Below are 9,673 nucleotides of genomic sequence, written 5' to 3'. Positions count from 1 at the left end.
CTGATGCTTTAACTGACCTGACAAGACCATTCCAGTATGCCCCACAGCCCACAGTAGGCATTGGCTCTAAAAATGCTCTGCCCTCACTAAGGTGGCTGCCAGTGTGCCCTGAGAGAAGCCAAGGCTCACACTGGGATCCAGCCCTAGTCCCTCTGCTCTAGCCCACACCTGCCTAGGTGGCAGCCACCAGAATATTGTGGGAGAAGCTCTAACTCAGATTGGGTTCTAGCTCTAGCAAACCTACCAAGGCAATGATGTTGGTGCAACCCAGAAAAAGCCCTGGCCCATGTTTGCTTCACATCCAGCTCTCCCACCAAAGCCACTAGGTACACACAGACTGCTTAGGGACACTCCCACACAAGGAAAAACATTTAAGACTGAGATGGGTAACTGTCCTAATTTCATAGAGACAAACAGAAAGTCAAATAAAATGAAAAGACAAAGAAATGTGTTCCAAGTGAAAGAACAACATAAAACAACAGAATAACACCCTATAAAATGGACATAAATAATTTACCTGATAAAAAGAAGAAAAAAGAGAGGGCTCAAATCAATAAAATTAGAAATTAAAAAAGGAAATTATCCTCAAAAATTACTAGCAAACCAAATCCAACAATACATTAAAAGGATCATACACCATAATCAAGTGAGATTTATCCCAGGGATATAAGGATTACTCAATATCTGCAAATCAATCAGTGTGATACACCACATCAACAAGATAAGGAATAAAAAACATATGATCATCTCAATAGATGCAGAAAAAACTTTTGACTAAATTCAACACATATGTATGATAAAAACTCTCCAGAAAGTGAGCATAGAGGGAACCAACCTCAACATAATAAAGGCCATATATGACAAACATACTGCTAACATCATACTCAATGGTGAAAAGCTGAAAGCATTTCCTCTAAGATCAGGAACAGGACAAGGATGTCCACTATTGCCAATTTTATTCAACATAGTTTGGAATCAGAGAAGAAAAAGAAATAAAAAAGAATCTAAATTGGAAAAGAAGAAGTAAAACTGTCACTGTTTGAAGATGATGTGATACTATACATAGAAAATCCTAAAGATGCTACCAGAGAACTACTAGAGCTAATCAATGAATTTGGAAAGTTGCAGGATACAAAATTAATACACAGAAATCTCTTGCCTTCTTATACACTAACAATGAAAGGTCAGAAAGAGAAATTAAAGAAACAACTCCATTAACCATCGCATCAAAAAGATTAAAATACTTAGGAATAAACCGACCTAAGGAAGCAAAAGATCTGTACTTCAAACACTATGAGGTGCTGATGAAAGAAATCAAAGATGACACAAACAGATGGAAAGATATACCATGATTTTGTATTAGAAGAATCAATATTGACAAAATGACTATACTACGCAAGGCTATCTACAGATTCAATGCAATCCCTATCAAATTACCAATGGCATTTTTAACGTAACTAGAGCAGAAAACTTTAAAATTTATGGAGACACAAAAGACCCCAAATAGCAAAAACAATCTTGAGAAAGAATACAGAGCTGGTGCAAAGGCTGTTTTTAGTATGGATGTCTGCCACCTCTTTCTTAGTGTATGCTGGCCATTATCCAGTTGATAGAAAGTGTGACTGATGTTGTGGTGACTGGAGCCTGCACTGGATATTGAGCAGGGGCCCCTGTTCTGTGGGTGTCACTGCCCTGTCAGGGGTGGGGTCTGTTCCCTTATATTGGAGTAGAGGCCCCCAGATTTGTCTCTTAGCTGTATTTCTGATCTGCAGTGCAAGGTAGGTTGGATTGGAACCCTCCTACTGGGAGAGAAGCTGCTCAGTATTCCTCCTCTGGAGCTGTTCACCTGTAGGTGTGTTCTGTTGTGTCACATTTCACCCATTGTGCAAGCTCTCAGATTGCACTCTTATTTCCACTGCTCTTGGCCCCACCTTAACCATGGGTATGCTACCTATTGGCCCTGCTGTATCTCAGGCATTGTTTTCACCAGGTCACCATCGTAGATCCATTGAAGCCAGGTCCGGGGATTGCAGTACTCGTGGATCTGGACCTGCTGTGGGTGCTATGGGGGCAGCTCAGACTCTGGCTTGGCCCTACCCCCATGTGTATGTGTGCACAAAGTCTACAGCTGCTGAAGTAGAATGTCTTGGCTGCGGGATCACTCGTTGTCCATTCAGATGTTCTGCAGGTGCTGAGTTTACAAAGCCGGTCATGGGGGTGTCAATCCCCTGTTTGCACAGCTGCAAGGAGAGATTTCAGCTTTTTCCCTTAGTTTCAAGGCCCCTGGGGCCCAGCTGTAGTGTCAGTCCCACCTCTGCTTGCGGGCCACCCACAGGGGTCTGCTCCTGAGTCTGCCCCAGAGCACAGGAGTTCACCCTTGCAAGGGGCGGGTATGGAGGAGGCGGCAACCTGGGGCATGAGAAAGCCTGCCCCAGTGGGGACATGGTGTGGAGGAAGAGGGGTCGGCTGCCAGGGTTGCAAGAGTTGCAAGAGTGCCCAAGCAAGAGCCCTTTCTATTGCTCAGGGAGGCAGGGGCTGGTGCGTGGGGAGAGATGCTGTATAGGTGGCCCTGCCCTTTGCGCATCACTTAACAATGGCACTTTGCTTCTATGGCAATCCACGTTTCCTCACGAGCATTCCCGGTTGCGGATTTCCTCACTCCTGTCCCCTCACACTGTCTCTTCACAGCCAACAGCACTCTTCTCCCCGGGGCTGCTCTCCAAACCCACATTCCAGTATCCAGCTCCCATCCACACCAGCAGACACACCTCTCAGGTTGGGGCATGCAGGGCTGTGGTAAAGACCATCTGTGTAGTTCTCACTCTGTCCTGCCTGCCACAGACTAGTTGCTGCACTCTCCTCTGATAGCCCTCGAAACTCCCCTTCTGTCCCAACTGATCTCCCTGCTGGTGAGGTGGCTTCCCCAGATGTGGGAACCTCTCCTCTCCTTTAGCTCCCCCCCAGGGGCACAGGTCTCACCCCACTTCCTTTTCCCTCCTTCTTTCTTTCCTCCTACCCAGATATGCGGGGATTATCTTGATCTTTTAGGTGTCCAAGGTCCTCTGCTAGTGTTCAGCAGGTGCTCTGTGAGAATTCTTCCATTCCTAGATGTATTCTTGAGGCATTTGTGGGGAGAGAGGAACTCCACATCCTACTCCTCCACCATCTTGACTCATCTCATCTTAGTTTTAAATTTCTTGGATGATACAGGCAGATTTATGCTACTTAATTTTTATTACACTTTAATTTCCATATCAGTTTTGTGGTTAGAACTTGTCTCTTCTAATTATTGCCATTGATTCAGGATCATGTATAACCCTTGAGTTCTGATATACAAAACAACAAATTTTCACAGCCTGAACATTTTGCAGAAAATAAAAGTCACCACAATTTATATAAGAAAAAAAAAGTAATATACTACAGTTGGATAAGCATGTATAAGTTAATTTATGTGACATTTTAATCCTTCTATTTTTGTCCCCTTTTGATATATCTCAAGAATGAATAGAAGATAAAATATAGAATAGAGCTTTATAAATCCCAGTTATAGTTAAAGCACAGATGGAGACTGGAAATTTTTCAACATAATTTTTGAGACTAAATATTGAATTAAATTTCACATAATTTAGACTTTCTTGGTAAATTGTCACAATGCTGCAGAATTATTAATCCCAAAGACCTTACAGTGATTCCTCAAAGCGCTTACTCTAAATATTTTGCTCCTTCTCAGAATTCTGCTGACTACAATCATTTCATTGTGTTTATCATATGTATATCATTGTTTCTTTCATGTACTATGACATTTTAAGATTTGGGAAATCTGATTTCAAATCCCAAAGACTCCTGTAATTCTTCAAAAACAAATTTAAAAGATTGGTTTAAGGCTTGAACTTTTGCTTTTAACTATTTTTTTAAAAAATTAGGATAGTGATTACTCAAGTTCCCCTTTAACAGTATTAACCCACTGATAATGAAGTTAAGGGAGAAGTGGTGATTCAATTAAAATAGCTGTTAAAGAGTGTAAGCATAATAAAAAGAAACATCATTTTCTTTTAATTATTTGTATTAACCTAACTATCACTTGGAAGTAATTCTATTTCTTTTGTTTTATGTGCATGAAATTCAAATTAACTATCAAAATAGCTAATATATAAAGTGAGCTAAATTTTAAGATTATAGGCTTTACTTAGTATGGTTGAATACTGTTTTTATCTCTTAGAGCTATTTTTAATAGTATAATGAGTAGGAAATTTATAACATTTCAATGAATAATCACAAAATATTTTTGTTGTAGTTACTATTCAAGTCCATTACTGTTTATTTCATTCTTTAATTCAGTCTTTTAAGTAATTTAGAATATTTTGGAATATTAAAGACATGTTGAGTCTTTAAAAAATGATTATACATGCTTTTCTTCTCAAGTGCTTGCAATATTTTTTTTAAGATTTTTTTTTTTTTTTTGATGTGGACCATTTTTCAAAGTCTTTATTGAAGTTGTTATAATATTGCTTCTGTTTTATGTTTTGTTTTTTTGTGCACGAAACATGTGTGATCTTAGCTCCCTGACCAGGGATCAAACCTGCACCCCCTGCATTGGAAGGTGAAATCTTAACCACTGGACCACCAGGGAAATCCCATGGCACTTGAAATATTTATAAAGGGAAATTATAGCAGTAACTTTCTGGTGTTTCTCTAATTCACATATTCTAATGCTTTTTATCAATGTAGAGGAAATTTGCATCATATAATTTTAACGTTTGAAAGTAATTGAAGACATTTTAATATGACTCATTTTTTCACAAATTAGGAAATTCAGACACATGGAAAGTGATATGCAAGTTTACACAGTAAGTTAAAGAAAAATTAAAACTCAAACAGAAGTGTGAAAACTTAATTTGACTTGGGAATTAAAGGATTTAAATAATAAATATTTAAATAAATACATTCTATTTTTGGAATATGTCTCATGCATTTCATGTCATTATCATTTTCATTTATGAACTAGATGACTCAACCGCAGGGAGATTTAGATACATTTCCAAGTACACATTTCAGATCGAGGCTTTGAAATCAGTTTTGTTTGATTTCACAGCCTAAACTCTTAAACATGACTATAAAAAGTCAAGATTTCTGTATCTATAATTTTTACAACTATAGTAAATAATGTTATTCTACACTTTTGTTTTCTCTCTATAATCTCTGCCACACCTCTAATTCAACACTTATGTTCTTCAGCCTGTGCTCTTTATTTCCTTCTTATTTCCATTATTTCTAAAACTTCCCTTTCTATCCTAGTCATGGCTATTCCTAGATCTTTAAATCTTGGAATTGGATAGGACCTTGGGGGGATCTACTCTCTTTCACGTTACTTATGAGGAAATTGAACCCGAGATGCTTAAAATTACTTGCCTTATGCCCTTCAGCTAGTAGATGGTAGAACTAAAAATAAAAGCATATTTTCTAAAATTCTATTCTCCTAACGATACACTTCTTTCTCTTCATATAATATTTATTCTACAATGGTGGAGGCATGACAGTCTACAATTTTTAGGAAGGATGTCTTAAAACTTGAAGGAACATTTTTAAAAATTTCCTTTCAGCAAGTGACTCACTAACAAACTTGAAATTACAAGCAGTAAGAGTAAGCATTGACCTTTTAAAATATTGGAGAATTGTATCTATCTTGTCAGTATCTACCTCAGACTAAGTTCTATTGTAGTCTATCTCAAAATGAAATAATACTCTGGTAGTTGACTATTATTATTAATATTAATTAAGACTATGATTTTTATTTATCAAAAGGAGCAAAGCAAAATGGATGAAATCATGTAATCTGAAAAAATGAATTTTATAAATCCTAAGAGTAGAGCTTTTCCTGACATATATTAGTCTTTGGTACATGCAAGTACATACAGTTTTTTAGCTATAAAAATCCAAACGACTTCATCCAAGCAGATCAGAATTGGTCATTCATATTTCATACCCATATATAATATCTGTGTTGTACCCTTGATATATTTTACTAAATAGGGCTCTACCTAGAATTTGGGATGAGAAGGAACATATATCTCTTTTACCTATTCCTGAATGCATACTCAATCCCTGTGTGTATTCCAACATTCGTTCATAAAACTTAACTGTGGCCTGGCTATGTGTTTGCCTCCAGAAGAATTCACCAAATAAAAGTAGACATCATTTCCTATCTCTAAACATTCTCCTAATTAAAGCAAACATTTAACAAGTATCAGATTTTTATCAACAAACTTTTGCTATATAGAAATGATAAATATATTTTGTACTTCATTTATATACTTCATTTGATCAATTCTTGTGATCTATAACTTATAGTTGTAAATTATCAAATTCATGGAAAATAATACAATATTACAAATCTACTAGAAGTTTACCTAGCATATATGCATATTTTTCCATAGAAAATTACTGTTACTTATAAGACTGAACCCCTAGAACTCACATTTCATTATACAACCTTATCCTATGACTATAGTTGACTTGGTAATGGTAGAAAGTTGACACGATTTAGGCCAATTGGAATTTATCTCCTGGAAATGCAAGGCGATTCATGGACTTACATTCGGTTTTATGTTTTTATTTTGTTTTGTTTATTTGGAACTTTATAACTCTAACATATAAACTATGAAAATTTGAGCTATCCTTATTCTGCTTGTTACCTAGAAAATGTGTCAACATAAAGGAAAATGAAGCTGAAGTACAGAGGGAACCACAAAATACATAAAGATCTCTGGTTGTTGCTTTGTCCAATGATTTAGTTTAGTTGCTGTCTAAAATTAAGACCTATAATATTCCCCTGTGGAATATATAGATAGATAGATATAGATATAGTCAAGCATGTTTCTTTACTTAAAATCAAAAAGAGATTCAACTATAACAAATTCCACTTCAAAACATCTCTCAGATACAGGCAAGTTTAGTACACTGATAACAAGCCCATTTCAAGGTAACATGCATTTTATATTTTGCTTTGATCAACAATTACAAGAAAAAATTAGACCGTATAAGTAGAACAGCATAAACAGGAACAATCTTAGTCTAACTTGCTATGACAATGTCAATTGAAACTCTAAAAAGTGAAATACATTTAAAATTTTCAAGCAATGAGAGTTCAAACATCAATAGCATTGAAGTGATCTGTTTAAAAACATAAAAAAATCACAATCTATTTCCTAAATGATTTCCACATGTTTACTGGACTGGGTTTTTACTGAGAATTGTGCTTTTATACAAGAAGGAATGTAGTGCCTAGAAGCCTAGAAGAATTGACCTGTAGAATTCATTAGTGGAAAACCTATTTTAGCTCATCCTGAATAAACCATAGTACTAATAAAGAAGTCTGGTCTCAAGGTGCAGGAATGTAATTTTCTCTTTGTTATGAGGTATAATGGTGAATGTATTAATAGTTGTGACTCTCAAAAAAGTGTACTATCATTTGTTATTAGCTTTACACATGTATGTAACAGTGACAGACTCTTCACGCATTAACAGGTTATGACATTTGAGTGTCGTGGTTTGTAGGAAAGAAATAGAGTTTTGTTCTTAGAAATGCAAATGTTCCCCTAGCTAACAGGATTATAGCCAAAAGTCCTTCTCAAGGACAAAATTACAGCCGCCCATTCATTTATCAGTCAAATGATTTCCTGTAAAGTGTACCTCTACATTATAGGTAGCACACAGTACAATTAATTAATTCCCAAATTTAAAATAAACAACTTTATTCAGGAGATTAATAAATGCCAGGGAAGAAAAGCCACTATCATTTTTGAATGATATAATATATTTTTATAATTACAAAATGATTAACAAAAAAGTAATACATGTAAAGAAAATAAAATAATGATTTTTGCCAAATTAATTGTTCTTTAGACATGCACAAACTTTTCTCCTTCCCATTTTTTTAAAATAAAGAAAGCCATATTTCTTCTATTATCCATTTCATTTCATTTAAACATTTCACTTACTGTCACTTATAACTTGCTCCTATCAACAATAAAAAAAGATCTGTAGGTTGAATAATGGTTTAAATGGTCTAGATCAGTGGTCCCCAACTTTTTTGGCACCAGGGACCAGTTTCGTGGAAGACAATTTTTCCAAGATGGGGGTGGGGGTTGAGGGGGCTTGTTCAGGCGGTAATGCAAGAGATGGGGAGCCATGGGGAGCAGCAGATGAAGCTTAGCTCACCTACCCGCCACTCACCTCCTGCTGTGCAGCCCAGTTCCTCACAGGAACCCAGTACCGGTCCATGGCCCTGGAATGGGGACACCTGGTCTAGATGATTTATGATGGATTCATTTAATAAAGTCAATAAAGTCCTGGTATTTTTAGCTTTGTCCTTCTTGCTCCACCTCCCCCCATATCAGGTCTTTCCTTTGTAAATCATAGATAATTTGTCCCATTTCAAAGCAAAGGATTTGGTTTTTTAAGAACTATCATGGAAATTATGGGAAGATGCAGTTTCCAATTTTTTTATTTTCTAAATTGAAGCCTCTCATTGTTGATAATAAGCCCAATTTAAACAAAACTCTACACCCCAGGGATTAACCTGTAAAGTTGCCTTGAAAATGTTAAATTGTGATTGCATCTCTTCCATTCATTACTTTGAGGGTTATGCTCTTCAAGTTAATCATGTATAAGTGAAACAATATTTAATTCTGGTGTTTATCATCAGTGAATCCAGAAATACCCACAGGCCTCTGGTTTGCCAGTTCTAAATTGAGAAATCCCACCAAAGGTGGTATTAAAAGAATAAGATTAAGCAATATCCCTTGAAAGAAGGATTTACTTATCTAGGAAAGCAGAGATTATGTTTTACTACCTTGGAAACACCAAGCCTTAGATGAAACATGAGAATAAAATTCTAAATACAGAAAGTAATAGAAGTTTTGTGTGCATGAACATATGTGCCTTTTTCCACAATCGACTTCTTACTCATGTGCCATAACTAACCAGAAACTGGAAAGCTTATGGAATTCTGTGTTAAAGAGCCAACTTGAGCCATAGAATGTTCATCCTCATGAATTCTACAGGTGCAGTTCTCTGGATGAGATGAATTTATTCTTGTGGTATTTATCTTGTTATTTTTAAGCTGTAAGGAAAATATATTTGCAATATATCATGTAGTAAAATTGAGTGACTCATTTTATGTTGATAATGGAATGAAAATTTCTAGTAATTGCATATATATGTGGAAACATACTGCTGAGTGTTTGTACTAGGAAAAAAACAAAACAAAAAAAACCACTTTCCTTAGGAAAAAGCACCAACCTGTAGCCCAAAGCCTTCTATTATTATCTTAGCTAAGCCATTATATTGTTCTAAAACATAAGCTCTTTTGAGGGCATCAGCTGCCCCCTCTGATAAATGAAGAAAGTGATCTGTGATCTCCCATGATTCCTATTATACTTAAGCGAAGTTCCATGATTCCTAATATGCTTAAGTATTATTATCAATATTATTATAAAATTCCATTAAAGTTCTGTGTATTCACAGATTAACAATAACAACAAAAAATCTCCAAACCTTGTTACCAGAAAATAGACATCCTCTTATGTCTATCATCAGAGGTCATCATTTCCATTTCCTTTAAATTATTTCTGCATTTGTTCTATATATCTAAATAACATACTTGTATTGCACC

At 35.9% G+C, this 9,673-nt stretch overlaps 1 long non-coding RNA gene across 1 annotated transcript in view; it reads left to right on the top strand.

Annotated features, from left to right (window-relative positions):
* LOC309615959 overlaps positions 1–9,673 on the top strand; it is a 278,194-nt gene that overhangs the window by 244,054 nt on the left and 24,467 nt on the right. The gene's annotated exons all lie outside the window — the stretch shown is intronic.

The sequence above is a fragment of the Balaenoptera borealis genome, assembly GCF_965194805.1.
Source record: "Balaenoptera borealis genome assembly, chromosome: 18".
Classification (NCBI taxonomy): domain Eukaryota; kingdom Metazoa; phylum Chordata; class Mammalia; order Artiodactyla; family Balaenopteridae; genus Balaenoptera; species Balaenoptera borealis.
The sequence above is the reverse complement of the archived record's forward strand: the minus strand, read 5'-3'. Positions and strand labels throughout refer to the sequence as shown.